The sequence below is a fragment of the Lygodium microphyllum genome, chromosome 1 (assembly GCF_053477565.2).
Source record: "Lygodium microphyllum isolate KBCC chromosome 1, Lygodium_microphyllum_v1.1.10, whole genome shotgun sequence".
NCBI lineage: Eukaryota > Viridiplantae > Streptophyta > Polypodiopsida > Schizaeales > Lygodiaceae > Lygodium > Lygodium microphyllum.
The window spans coordinates 68,198,608-68,213,850 of record NC_141135.1 but is presented as its reverse complement, the minus strand read 5'-3'; positions in this window follow the sequence as shown (position 1 = coordinate 68,213,850).

Here is a 15,243-nt window from a genome sequence, read left to right as displayed (position 1 = left end):
TCATGTGTGCATAATACTTTTGGTGACCTAGCCTTGAGTTGAAATGACACACAAGGTTTTAAAGGTTACAAGTGCAACTAGAGACCCTTCAAGGTCTCGAGTTGACCAACCTTAATATGAGTCCATCAATGTATGTCCTTGTATTTTTCTTGTAACTCCTTTTTGTCTTATGGTGCTTGCCTCAATTTCAAACTTGGCAAAGAGTCACCTCTTTCCCACTCTAGTAGTCTTGATACTGAGTTTGAGTCTAGGGTTCTTTGGGCACTTGTTTCCTTCTGCGCCAATGCTTGGTAGCCAATGGTGGAAACCCTAATTTCTATGGTCTCAATGCACCAATGGGCTGAGCTAGGTGTGGTGAACCCATTGTCAATTATCACTCTCTTTTCTTACTTGCAAGGTTAACTCCTAGTGGTGACAAGAAGCTACCTTTACACTGCAAGTTTTGTTAGTTGTCCCTATCTTTGTCAATTGCCACTAGATTTTCATACTTGCAAGGTTCTAATTTGGTGTACCTAAAACCATGTATAACTAGCAAAATGGACCTATATGAGATGCATCCATATTGCCTAGTGCAAATGGGTTTCCTTAAACTAGTGTGGAGCTCTTAAAAATGTGAGTGTAACTAGTTGGGAGCTTGATATCATATTTCAATGGAGTTCAATGCCAAGAATATTAAGAATATAAGCATTGAAATGGATAGAATGGAGACAAACATTCAAATTGGATTATATGGAATTGGAAATTGAAGATGACATGTCTCTTGAGTAGCCTTGGTTTTCATTGAATCTTTTCTATGATGTTGCAAATCACTCCCTTCCACCATCAAAGCTCCAACAGTAAGAGTTGAAAAGAGACTCTAACTTCTTCCAACATGTCCATATAGAAAGGGGAAGATAGTAGCATTGAATATCATTAGGGGCTAAGAAACATCTTCGAGTCTATGATTTGACTAGTAAGACCAAGCTTCGATCCTCTTCCTAATCTTTACATGCCTTATGTATTAGCCACCTGTCAAATATTTTTGAGACAATATGTTGACTCTCAACCCAATGGGAGCACCCAACTATCTAAAGATTTGACTAGTAAGACCAAGCTTAAGACTGGTCCTCTTCCTAATCTTTACATGTCTTATGTATCGGGCCACTCAAATCTTTTTGAGATATGTTGAATCCCAATCCAATGGGAGCACCCAACTGTCTAAAGATTTGAGCTTTCACTTGCTATAGCATTGGAATTATCATCAATGATGCAAATATATGGCCATTTAGTAGTAAGGGGAACTCCCAAGTGATCCTGTCATACCCTTTATCTACATTCGTGTTTATTACACAATAGCCCCTACTAATCTACGTTGTTCTATCCCAATAACAATATTAAGGATACCATCATGGATTTTACTAGAATAAATAAGGCCACACTAAGCCTTGTTGAGTATCTTGGGTGAGATATACTAGATTCTTAAACCCATTGGTTTAGCCATCAACTTGTATGGGTAAGGCATCAACTTATATAGAATCAACTCAACCCTTTTGCAGCTAAAGCAAGTAGCTTCCAACAACAACCTTACATTTTCCTTTTAATATGTTGTCACCACATATGTTTCCTACAATACTCAAAAGACGATTGGCTACATAAGGGGCGCCATAACAGTGTGAAGGATGCCAAGTATCTTCATGGAGCCTAAAGCATGCCGGAATCTCTCCTAGTCATCATCATCAAACTCCATCACCTCTCATTCACAAGCATCAGTGTCATCTACCCACCAATTCCACCTAGCAATAGCATCATCTATCCCACTACTTCCCACCACAGTGCCATGGGATTGGAACTTGGCTGGGGGGGGGGGGGGGGTAATGTTTACCGCAGCATAGAGGAGCGGGAAATGGAAAAAAGTGAAAAAAAGAAAAAGGTACCTTAACTGGCAACTAGACCCTGGAAAAAATAAATGCACGGGCACGATCCTCAAGAAGTCTTAGAGTCGCCCAAGGAGAGTAAAAGAATAAAAAGTGCACCATTAAGTGCGAAAACACTTTCAAAACCTTGTAAGAGAGCGCCAAGCTCACTCCTGTGCAAATTGTATGCATTAGTTGGGGATAGGATAGACTAGAACGGTGGGAAATGAGAAAATGGGCCTAGGCTAATGGCTGGCCATGTAAAAAAGGGGGATGATCACCCATGAAAATTAGGGCATGTATATAAAGTTGAAAAGTGAATGGGAAGCTCATTCTTGTGTGTGGCCAAAGCTTCTTCTTCTTCTTCTTCTCTTGTTTCTTGCCTTCTTGCTTGTGCTTAAGAGAGGGAATGAGAGAGTGTGAGGGAGTGATTGTGTGAGAGTGAGGGATCTTGGAGAAGAAGCTCTCCATCTTCTCTCTTCATCTTCTCCTCCTCTCTTCTCTTCTCTTGTCTCGTGCGTGGCTATGGAGGATGAAGCTCATGGGAGAGGGATTGAGGTTGCTTGAGCTTGCCTCAAGGATCGTGGAGCTACCGGTGTGCAAGAAAGAGGAGGGTACTCGATCGAGCATCAAGGTAAGCTCACTACACCCGTAAGGTAGGCATTGCACGTTGGCTATGTGAGAGGTAGCCATGGCCGCTCGGTTCGAAACACTTGAGCAATAAGTGGTCCGTAGGTCTCGGGGTAGAGCTTGAAGCACAGGGAGGACGAGGTAAGCACTGTTTTGTGTGGGTGGACTTACCTAGCCAATAACCAATCATAGAAGCTTGGATTGTATTCGAGTTGGGCATGACAATCAAGAGTAGATGGTTGGATGGAGATTTGGGAAATGTAGGTCAAGACATCATGGAAGAGATCTCCAGTATTGAGGCGATTGGCCACGTGTAATTCCTCTACGGTGAGGAATTGGTCAATGTAGGGGTGGGCGAGCACATGGTCGTCTAAATGCTGATTACGGGTGATGGCCAAGACCCTAAACGAGATAGGTGCCACATAAGTGGGGTCATATTCAATGGTTTTAACTGCCTTGCATCGCTTAGCATTGGTCATTATTCGATAACCTTTTTTCTCCCATTGGATCCTTAGCGTAAACCACTGCTGCAAGGACGTGGAAGGCGAGCTTGCCATCTGCGTGAGCTCTTGCAACTCCTATTCAGGAGCAGAACGAGGAGGCTTATGATACGAAGTGATAAGTCTTCTAAGGGTAGCTTGATCTTTTGAGATTTCGTCGTTTGCTATCAGTTTGGCAACAATTTTGGAAAATTTAGTGGTGATAAGCTCGTATTCCTCCCAAGTGCATGGTAATGCACGAACTTCCGAAGCAAGCATTTTGTCAAGAAGGCCTAGGTCTAGCCTCTCATAACTTCTAGCAAATGTAGTGAAAGTTTTGTCTAACATTTTAATGCAGGTTATTAAGTCATCCCCAGAAGTTGCGGAAAGGTCCTTAGCCAAGGAGAGGAAAGGTCGTATCGCGTATGAAGGTTTAAGACCCGCTGGTGGGGGTGGTGCAACTAGACTGGATAGTGGTGACTCCCTCATCGGTGTCACGGGTTGGGCCTTGCACTCTGAAGCACGTTGAGGTGCTGTAGGAAGTTCTGGAGGCATGGGGATTGTGCTAGGTTCTGAGTGGGCAGTCATGGTGATTTTTAAGTTCTCTGGATTAGGTAGGTTTAAGGCCTGTGGCATTTACTTTGGTCGATAGATGAGTTGAGACTTGCTAGCCACAGCTGACCATGGCCTGCTGACTATGTTCTGGGTGCCACTTGTGCAAGCCTCTCTCATTAGGGTGAGATTGCTTGTAGATGAGCTTCTTAGCTGGCCATTTTTAGGCACCCAAATCTAGGGATTGCCCTTATAGTATCCTTGTGTCCGCAAGAGATATTTGGGAATCCAACGCGGCATGGTTGTGTGTCTACGACGATAGCGCCTAGACTGCCTCTTAGGTCGGGACGGTTGATAATTTTGACATTTAGGATCATACTTGGGTGGTCTACCCGGATGTGGTTTTTGCCGTTTTGGCACCCATAGAAACTTGGACTCTTTGGCCTTGTGAGCGCTCTTGGTGGGTTTGGGCCTGGGGTCGAGAGCCCGACACGAGGCCGCAGTTTCCTTCTGTTCAGACTCGAACTGAAGTCTGGTCGTAGGGGTTTCTACCGGTGGCTTCGTAAAGGTGGGGGAATTAAGGCAACCCTTGCTGAAGGTTGTCACTATACGCACATTGCCAATAGCAAGATGTATGCAGTTTAGGTTGTAATCCGCATTACAATTTGTTTGCTTCTTGAAAGTGCGACCCAATAGTGACACATTACTGGCTCCTTTATTGTCAGGTAACACATGGAAGAAGGCTGGTAAACTTTCAGACTCGATGGAAATGACCACCTTGCACTTTCCTAGGAGTGAATAAGCAGTACCCCCAAAGGGGGTGAGTTTAGCGTTAGTGGGCTGTAGTTTCGGTTGACCAATGCATGTCCAATGGTCATGCATCAAGATATTGTAGTCGGCACCTTCATCAATCAAGGCTTTGAAAGAATACACTGCTCCTGCTGTGACTGTGACTCGTAGGTATGCCGGTGCCACTGCTTCTTCGTCCTGATCTGTAAGGTAAGTTACAGTAGCCATGCGGACGTTTAGTGGGGGTTCTAGCATGGGTGGTTCATGTAATGGATGGGAAGGAGGATAGTACTTCTTAATGCGGCTGCCGTTAAAAAAGCCTATTCCTTCACCGTCAAGTGTCTCCAACTCGACATTCCCAGTCCTACCAATCATGCGTACTCTGAAAGGCCCTAGCCCCCGAAACTTCATCTTCTATTTATGTCCTTTTACCGAGTATAGCAGAACAAGATCCCCTTGTTCGAAGTCTCGTTGCTTGACATGCTTGTCAAACCACATCTTTCGTCAAGCCTTTTCACAAATCAGGGAGTGAGTGGCGAGGAGTTAAGCGCTCTAGCTCCACCAAGCGGTTGGTCCAAGCCTCTCTTCCCTCCCAACGCTCCTAGACTGCTAGCCTCAAGCTAGGGATGAAGAATTCTAAGGGTCTAATCTTGTCCTTTCGCACAGGCACTTTGGTCCTTTGGCACTCATCGCAATGCTTTACAAATTTAGTTGCATCGCGGTGTTGAAGGGTTTTCGAAAGCAAAGTCACGACCACAGAGGTTCTTGAAAAATTCCAAGATAAAAGATTAATCAAGTGAGATCAGGCTATGCAATAGTAAACTCCAAACTCTTCATATTGAATGCAAAGATTGTTGATTTAATATGCATCTGTTCAATAAACTTGCTATTCTTAGCCTGAAGAGCTATTGAATCCAAGCACCACTGGTTCTAGTAATCAAAGGCCAGTTTCTGAGCAGCAGTTATTTAACTCTGCACAAGTATGACATACACTATGGTACTACTCTATTGCTGGATTCCATGACTCTGCTGAAGATGTGGGCTTTATTACCATGGACAGCCAGTGTTATAAAGGCTTCTTTAATCCCAAGTGTTTTTCTTGCCTTGTAGAACTCTTCAGATGTAAGAACTACTCTCCACTGTCTAGATACCATTCGGAAACAAGGATCATACTTAATAAATGAAACCCGCATGAGACATAGCTGTGCTAAATCATTTGGAAGACCTCGAATCAAAACTCCAGATTGAGTTGTTTCTTCTGTGCACAAAGACTCTGATGAAGAAAATCAATTCCATTGACAATTGGAAGGATCGTACGGGTATAGTTGATCCCAATTTGTAGCTCTTGTAGACGAGTTCCACTCTAGATTAAGAGGGGTAATTAGAAACTCCTCACATGGAATAGAATCAGTTGAGGGAAATCTAGACCAGGCATCTTGGGGAAGATAGCCAGAAATGGACTCTGAAAGAGAAGGGCTACAAGGAGATATTGAGCCATCTCCAAATGAAGCACGAGATCCTGTCATATAAGACTTCTCAGAATCAAAGGATTGTCCCACTGAGTTTGATGGAAACCTTTCCAGAATTGGGGTACATGGAGAGACATCAGATGAGATGGCAGAATTTTCTCACAAATTTCAGAAAAGGATGTTATTGTGCTTATAACTTCACTGAAACCAGAACTTGCAGGTGTAATAATCGTAATTTCTCCTTGTTCTGAACCAAAGCTTGAATAGCTTCTGTCTAGCTTGGCAAAGTTAAACCCTTCATTTGCATCATCTGATTCATCTGAATTAAGGTCTGCTAGACATGCAGGAACCTCCAGATTGATGCGGCGTAGCCTCCTCTCTTGCTTTGGACATAGCTTACAAGGGCTTCCTTTTGCCAGATCAACTAAGAAAGGTATGCACCAAGGCTGATCTTCCTGAGGATGCCTCGTCACTCCTAACTGTGATGCCCAACCCCCGAAAGAGATAAGCTCCAGTCCCTTCAGTTCAAGTCTCCAATTACATCTCTGCATCAAATAGCGGTGCCAAGTTGGAGATACAAGAGGCACATCTTGTTGATTTACCATGCCATAATAATCTTAGAATTTGTATGGTCAATGTTTTCATGGCAGCATCAAGAACATGGAATTCCGTTGAATTCTGGCAGGACCTTCTGTTCCTTTTTACAGAGCTTGCAATTTTTCCTCTTTATCACCTTCCGTCTTGTCGTTCTCACCTTCTTCGTCACCGTCACCTTCTTCGTCTTGTCGTCATCTTCATCAACTTTATGTTTGCCATAGGGACAATTCTTCGGCTTTGCTTCTCTCTGCACTTCTTTCGTCACATTCCTTCTTCGGCTTCGTCTTCAAAGCTCATCCTCCCTAGTCCACCGTCTTCTCTAATGATCGCGTGATCGTCTCTCTTGGCTTCTCCTTCCACTACATCATCGTCTTCTGCCTTCAATCGGTCTTCAGCTTCATCCTCATATTCCACTATCGTCTCGTTCATGTCGTCTTTGTCTTCACCTTCTGGCTCGTCTGCAGCTTTGCTGTCCTTTCGTCTTTGTCTATAGCTATTGTTTCTTCTTCGTCCTTTTGCCTCCAAAACTCCCCTTTCAAAAATAGTCCTTTTTTGCTTTTTCTTTCTCACGCCCCCTTTGTCCTCTTCCCCAGCGCTATATATTCCGCTCAGAAAAGCAGCCTCCTTTTTTTTAAAACCAGAAAAGTGGCCTTCTCCCATTCGAGCATTCCATTGAAGAGGGCTTGAGCATCAACCATACATGAATAGTCACCATACATGCAGATAAATGCCATTCCAAACTCAGGAAGCAGATCATAATCTACAAAGCAATATAAAAATGAAGCTATCTGCACATCTCCACACTTCCAGTGGTACTGTAAGTTGCTACTGTAGATAAAATTGTGATATCATTCAAATCACATCTTCAGCTTTCATTTTGAAGTATACTTGCAAAACTTTATCTTCTTGACTGACCTCTAGATAGGTAGAAAACAAAGCATTCCATAACACAACAGTGTGCTCAGACAACCCATCAAACACATTCTCTGCTTCTACAATGCTCCCACATTTGCTATACATAGACACCAGGGTACTATAAACATAAATGTCTGATGTGAATCCTTTCTGAAGGGCATCAACATGTAACGCTTGTCCAATTTCCAGAGACTTTATTTGAGTTCTTCAGCCCTTCTCTTCTTGGATTACACATGCTTGGAGTGCAATGACAATTGTCTACTCCACTGGGTTAACAACTTCAACCTGCATGTGCCCATAAAGTTGTAAAGCCTTCTCTCCTTAGCCTTGCTCAACATAGGCTGAAAGCATCCCTTCATGCCCACCATTATTGGAGGACCTATCAGGTGCAACCCCAGCTGAAAGAAAAGGTAGTAAAAGACCCCTCTTTACTATATTACCACACAGAATAAAGATGCAAACATAACAACTAAGTATGTACAAAATATCAACTCCCACACACAACTTTTGGGTGGATTTCACACCTCGAATGCGCAGCAATACGACATCCACCCCCTCTAATCTTGCGCATCCTTCGGATGGGCCAACTACCCATGATCATTATCATCAAGATCCACAAACAGATCAATCTCTTCATTGTGCATTTCCGGTATATCAACAAGATTATATGTCATATCATTTGTCTCTTCCATTGGAGTTTCTTCTCGTTGCTCTTCTCTTGCAAATTCTTCCAATGCATAATCTTCATCATCTCTTTTCTTGAAAATCTTGATTCTTTTTCCTGCAATAGGCACTCTAAGCATTGTCCCATTCGATTCGGTCAGCTCATATGATGCATTGTCAAAGACATGTCTACGGCCCAAACCATCCTTTCACCATCTTCCAAAGTGCAGTATGCTGATTTTCAAGGCTACTATCAAAGACTAATACCCAATCTCCCTCTTTTATTGCTCTAGGCCGCAAGCAATGCCTGCTGTCAAACCTGTCCTTATTTCTTAGTCTAGCAACCTTCAATTTGTCAATAGCTAGCTGAATATCCTCTGATCTTCTCTCCAACTCTCGAATCCGAAGAGCTAAGAGCTCTTCTCTCGTCAAATCCTCCTGCCAAGGTAAAACTGACCAAGTCAAAGTACAAGTCTCAGTCGGCATAACCAGTTTCTGACCATACATAAACTCTGCGGGCATATATCCAGTGGTAACACTATGAGTCGTACGATCAGCCCACAAAGCAAATGGTAAAAGTCTCAACCATTCTCCAATCCGTCCTTTGCATGCTTTGGTTAATGCTTTCACTATCGACGGATGCTCTCTTTCACTCTTCCCATTTCCCTTTGGATTGTATGCTATGGTTAGAGCCAACTTGATTCCTAGTTGAGAGAAAAACTCCCTAGCTTCATCTGCATCCAATTCACCGCGATCCGCAGTGATCTTAGCCAACACAGCCATACCTGCAGAAAATTTCTTCCAATAAGAACTTACACACTGCACTAGTGGTCTTCGTTCTCAAAGATCTGCCCTCAACATGATTGGTAAGATCCTCTATAGCCAAAAAAATATATCTCATTTGCCATAGACCCATAGGCATAGAAACCAAGTCAACTACCCACTATAATGAATGCATAATGGATAGGTCGGATGAAGCTCATCTCGATGATGCACTACCGAATACATCTGGCAGTCTCTGCAAGTCTCTACAAAGTGAGAAACATCTCTATACATGCCTTTCCACCAATATTTCTCCTTGATCTTCTCATAAGTAGCCCACACTCCTCTATGACCAGCCCAAGGACTCTCATGAAACTCCCTCATCACCTGTAACTGTGTCTCTCTATCGCAGACAACCCGCAAAGGTAATCCACCTCTTTTCTTCGAATGCTTCCAAAGAAATCCGTCCTTGAGAAAATAACCATAGGTTTTTCTTCTGATCTTCTTGAACTCTTCATCTGTCCATTCATCTCTTTTTCTTAGTGTACTAAGGTACTTGCCAATCTGCAACCAATCTCCAACATAGAGTTCTTCTATGAAAGCCACAATATCATAGACATGACAAACATGATCAACCATAGTGGCTGAAATTTCTGCATCATCCTCTTCTGTAGTAGTATTTCCTCATCATCATATATGGCTCTAGACAGCATATCTGCCACTGGATTATCCTTCCCTGCTATGTGTTTGAATTCTGGATTTAATGACTTGATGTATGCAATCCATCTCAACATAGCTATATCCGGAGTAGAGCAACTCGTAATCATACCTATCAATGGCAAGCAATCTGTCTCTACCACAACTGAAGCTCCAATAAAGTATTCCTTGTCACATTTTAGAGCTGTAACAATCCCCAGTAACTCCCTCTTGATTTGCAGATATCTCCTCTGTCTCTCATTTAGGACTTTCGCCCCAAACCGAATAGCATACATGTTTCCATCTGCATCATCTTGACCCACAGCCCAACCTATGCCAATTGGACTAGTGTCAACTGTCAATACAATAGGCCTTCCGCAATTATAATCCGCTTTCTTGAGAGTAGGAGCAATCTGCAATAACTTCTTCAATTTTCGCATGGCTCTAGTGTGGCTCTCATCCCAATAGAATTTCTGCCCCTTTCGAAGCAGCTGATATAAACAATCTGCTATGTGTGCAAAATGAGGTATCCAAATCATATAAAACACACAAGCTCCAATGAATCTCCGTACCTCTGAAGTGGTAGAACAATACTCCGTACTCTTACTTGTAGCATCCACCTTATCAGGTGAGGATTTCCTGCCATAATATCCACACATATGTCCAACAATGACAACCTCATTCACTCCAAAAACAAATTTTTGCCCTGATAGTGTCAAGTTCACTTCTTCTAACCTGGCCAAAATCTTCTCACAGGCTGAAATATGATCAGCCACAAAGTATGTGCATCCCTGCTCATTTAGACTCTCATTCTTCTCTTCTTCTGCACACCTCTTAATGGGCACATCATCCAAGAAAGGCATGGTAAGCTGAGGTATATAATCACGAAGGACCTTATGCATGGCATTCATCATATGCGCAACAGAATTAGTGGCACCTTGAGGCAAGGTACACATCCTGACAAGCCCAATAGGAGTTCTCATAGTGGTTATGTCCCTGCTTTCCAAAGCCAGCTGAAACTGATCATATCCCGAATACAAATCACCTAAAGAATAGATGGCACGTCCAGCAAATGCTTCTGCAAACTCATCCACAACTGGACCTATACCAACATTCCTGATAGTAACTCTGTTTTACTGGCTGCATGTCCTGTATAAATCGGAGAGTACCATTCTTCTTTGAAACTGTAAACCACCCATTTGAGTATGGTGCAGATGAAGGCTCAAGAATTCCCATCCCCATTTTCTCATTCAACAAATCAATCAGCTTTGGCAGGTGTGCCTTAGGCACAGGGTATAGGTCAGAGGTTCCATGGAATATGAGGAATAGTAAAGATCACCATAGGACAATATCTGGATTCACACATCCAATCTCATGCGGAAAAAAAGCAAACCCCCTTCCATGTCGCTCAAGCATCTCCTGAAAGCATTGCTTCTCTATGGGTAGTAAGAAATCACCATTTCCAATTTTCAATTCAGCAAGAGTCTCTGCTAAAAATTTATGGCCTATATGCTTCGGATTCCTCAAAATTGCCTGTTTGGCAGCCCTCTCTATTTGCTGATCACTATCAGGTGGAAGCGGTACAGCTATCGGCTTCACCTTCTTATCCACAGTCTTGTATTTCGTGTCAATCCTGGCTTCATTATGATCCTCTGTATTACTCAAATCTTGCTATAAATCAGCCATTCTGCACTCCATTGGCTGAATATCCTCAGCCCTTTGCTCTGTGGACTGCATAGGAACAGCCCTAAACTCTGGATGCTGAAATATTTCAGCAGTAAACTTTGTTGGCTGAAAGTTTTCAACCCTTTGTGTCTCTATAAGCTGATCATTATCAGCCGAAAACTCTGTTTGCTGAATTTCTTCAGCACTCAACACTTTTTGCTAAGCCACCTCAGCCTCTGACTCAATCTGTGACACAAAATCTGCAATTTCATGAAACATGTTCATGATTGCACTAATACATTACTATGACAACTCTGCATATCAATTTTTAGCATATTTTCCATCTCTATCATCGTATCTGCACAAATCATACTGTCATACATCCCATCTATATGCTTATCATCCTCTAAAATTCCTGCATTTTTCAAAATTTTATCCTTCCTGCATATGTACTGCCTGGCAGCTCTAGGCAACTTAGAAGTCTTCTGATAACTCATTGAACTATTTGCTGAAATCCCAATAAAACCGGAGGAGAAAACACTGCTGCCAGGAGGCGAGAACTCCAATCTCCTCTGCTCTGTACCACCGTCATCTCGCGAAACAGCGGTACTTAATGAAAACCCGAATCCCTCAGAGTGGGCAAAGGTGCATCTCTAAGAGTATCCTTGTTTCTAACATGGTTCACATACACAGTCATAAACTGAACTGCTCTCATGCCATCTTTATTGCGAATCCGTGCATAAGCAGATCCATCATCCATTACCTTTGTTTCCATGTGCATCTCTGTGATGAATGGCTGTCCAAGAATTATGGGATAAGAGCATGAATCTTGCACAAAGAAATGGAAATCCTCCTCTACATCTCCAATAGAAACCCTAACATCAGGACAGGCAGCATACAAATCACCTGCAGTGTTGTTGGCGGCTCTCATACACCACCCATGCTCTACATCCATAGGCTATCTGTTACTTTCATAAACTCCATGAACTATGAGATTAATCTCTGAACCATGATCCACCAAAGCAACATAAGGCACCTGTTTCTCTCCAATTTTTACCATCATTTCTGTAGTTGCCCTAGCCCAATGACTCCGCGAAAAGTGACTACGCGGAATCAAGACAGGCTCATCAATTTCAGCATAATGCATAGGCTGAACCCTCTTCTCTATCTGTGGAAAAACAGAAGCATTCTCAACCATAACCTCATCCTCATCCTCATCCAACTCCCCAATCAAAACTCCCTGTGTATCAATAGTAGGCAATGCATGTCTTTTCCTCTTCAGGACCTCTTGGAACTGATCTTGAAACTCTCTTTTCGAGATGCCCAAAACCTCAGAAATAGTAAAAGTCACCTCACTGCCAAGTATCTTATCATTAAAGATTTTCTTCATGTCTGTAGATGTCTCAATATCAAACATCAATCTAAACCCTGGCTGCTTTCTCTCTCTAGGCTCTTGCCTCTTTTCTCTCTTTTGAGCATCTTCCATCTGTCATTCGGGCCCTGGTCTCAAAGACAGTCCTGCAGTAGGTGGAGTAACAAACTCACCCCCTCTAGTCTTTTTAGCTGCACTTGGATTTTCTTCATCTCTCTTACGCTTCTCCTCAACAAGTACATCTTCTCCCTAAGACTTAGCCAAGTAAGCATAAATAGAGTACCTGTCAATAGGCGAATCCCAACCTGTCTCAGATCTGATGCTAGAGCCTGCACTAGTCAAAACAGTTTGCTAAATTTTTCCCTTGTTTGCCGTCTCCATAGCATAAGTCCATAATGCTGACTGATTCTCTGATCCTTTCTCAATCTGGACTACATATGCAGAAGCATCTCCTCTAGCTGTCACATAAGAAGTACGCGCAGCCATGTCATCCACTAACTTCTTCATTCTGCCTTTCCCAAAGTTGGTAGCAAGCGGAGCTCCTGTTTCAGTCAACCAAATCTTACCATCTTGTCCCCAAAATACCAAATTCTTCCTCCTTGCATCCTGAAAAGATTCACAATCCCTGCAATGCTGATGGTCCGTACTATCGCACCAAATACATCTTCGATCTCTCCTAGGTGCACTAGGAGCACTCCTAGGTGCAGTAGGAGCACCAGAAGAAATAGTAGGCGTAGTCGAAGAAAACCGCTCTTTCAATTTTCCCACCAACTCCGCTTTAACTGACTCCAGTGTCCAATCCGTTATGCCTTTGATTATGTCATCAAGAGAGGTAGGAACCAATGGAGTGGATGGTTTTGGAGTAGAAGGAACCGGCATCGGTCTTGGAACAGGAGGAGTAGAAACAGTAGGCACTGGCATAGGCCAAGAAACTAGCTGAGGAGGAGAAGAAATAACAGGGATAGAAGCAGGCATAGGAGCAGAAGACGGTGTTGGTGTCATAGAACCATTCTGTAGATGGGTCTTCCATATCCTCCTCTTGGTCAAAGTCGAGACTGCATCCTGGGCATCCTGCCAATCCGTTTTAAGTCCCATAGACTTTGTGCGATCCTCAAGAAGCTCTCCCAATTCTTCCTGAAGAGCAGGATCTGCAGCTTGCAAGAAAAGCTCAACTTTCTCAACATCCAATGCTCTTTGTTCAATGGCATCAAGCTGACTATACCTCTCTTCAAATTCTCGAATCAACTCTAAAGCAGCTAGACCTTTGTTTGGCATGTAGACCCACTCTCGGAATGATCGTCGTGTAGCCATCCCAAAGTCCTCAAGGAAATACTCTTCTTTCAGGGCTTTCTTAAAATCTTGCCAATGTGAATTTTGAATAAAAAGATCAGTCACTTTTCCCCTCAAGGCGAGTGTGACAAGACGAAGGAAGTACTTACTCATAAGTCCAGCTGGAACTCCAAAAAACCCCATCTTGATTTCATATGTCTTCAAATATGCTGAAACATTACGGCCATCAAATAGCTTCTTCTCATTCTCAACTGCTTCAATCGCCTTAGTCGCGCTGATTGCATTCTCCTGCTCCGAATATAGTTGCCTTTGCTGAGACAACTGTTGTTGATGCAATTGCTGCTGCTATTGCATATACAATTGTGTTTGCTGATTTTGAAGTTGCATATACATGGACATATTCTGCAAAATCTGCTTTAGATCATCTGTTGAAGTACTTGACGCAGCACTCAATGATGGAGTTGAAGTAGAGGATGCAGTTGGAATTGTAGAAGAGGCTGAAATGGATGCTGAAGTATCTCCCATCCTGAAATTTCTGCGACACTTTCACGTCGGGTTCACCAAAGATGTCGAAGGGTTTTCGAAAGCAAAATCGCGACCACAGAGATTCTTGAAAAATTCCAAGATAGAAGATTAATCAAGTGAGATCAGGCTATGCAACAATAAACTCCAAACTCTTCATATTGAATGCAAAGATTGTTGATTTAATATGCATTTGTTCAATAAACTTGCTATTCTCAGCCTGAAGAGCTATTGAATCCAAGCACCACTGGTTCCAGTAATCAAAGGCCAGTTTCTGAGCAGCAGTTATTTAACTCTGCACAAGTATGACATACACTATGGTACTACTCTATTGCTGGATTCCATGACTCTGCTGAAGATGTGGGCTTTATTACCATGGACAACAAGTGTTATAAAGGCTTCTTTAATCCCAAGTGTTTTTCTTGCCTTGTAGAACTCTTCAGATGTAAGAACTACTCTCCACTGTCCAGATACCATTCGGAAACAAGGATTGTACTTAATAAATGAAATGTGGCCTGGCTGGCCGCAAGGCCGGAAGTCCAGCATGTGACTGGATCTTGGCTAGGCCCTCCAAAGACTCTGCCTCATCCTCATCCTAAAGCCATCACTAGCACTAGCCAATAGTCCATTAGGACTAGGTTTCCCTCTTCTCGTAGGATATGTACGGATTTACATATGTCTCTTCCTCATTAGGCTCCTCCACAAAGTGAACAGGAGCATCGCTAGGTGGGTGAGTCACAAAAGGTCCTGGTGGCCTGGGTATACCAGTTGGGTTCATCTCTAGCCTAGGCACGGCAGGTCTTGAGTCAGTTGGTGTTGGAAGAGCTAACTGGGCTCCCCTGCCAAAGAAATTAGGTGGCCTATTACCTAAGAATGGAGGGTTGTACTGCTGCGTGTATGGGAATCTCCTCGGCATTCTGCAATGCACTACATCATGCCCGGATCTACCG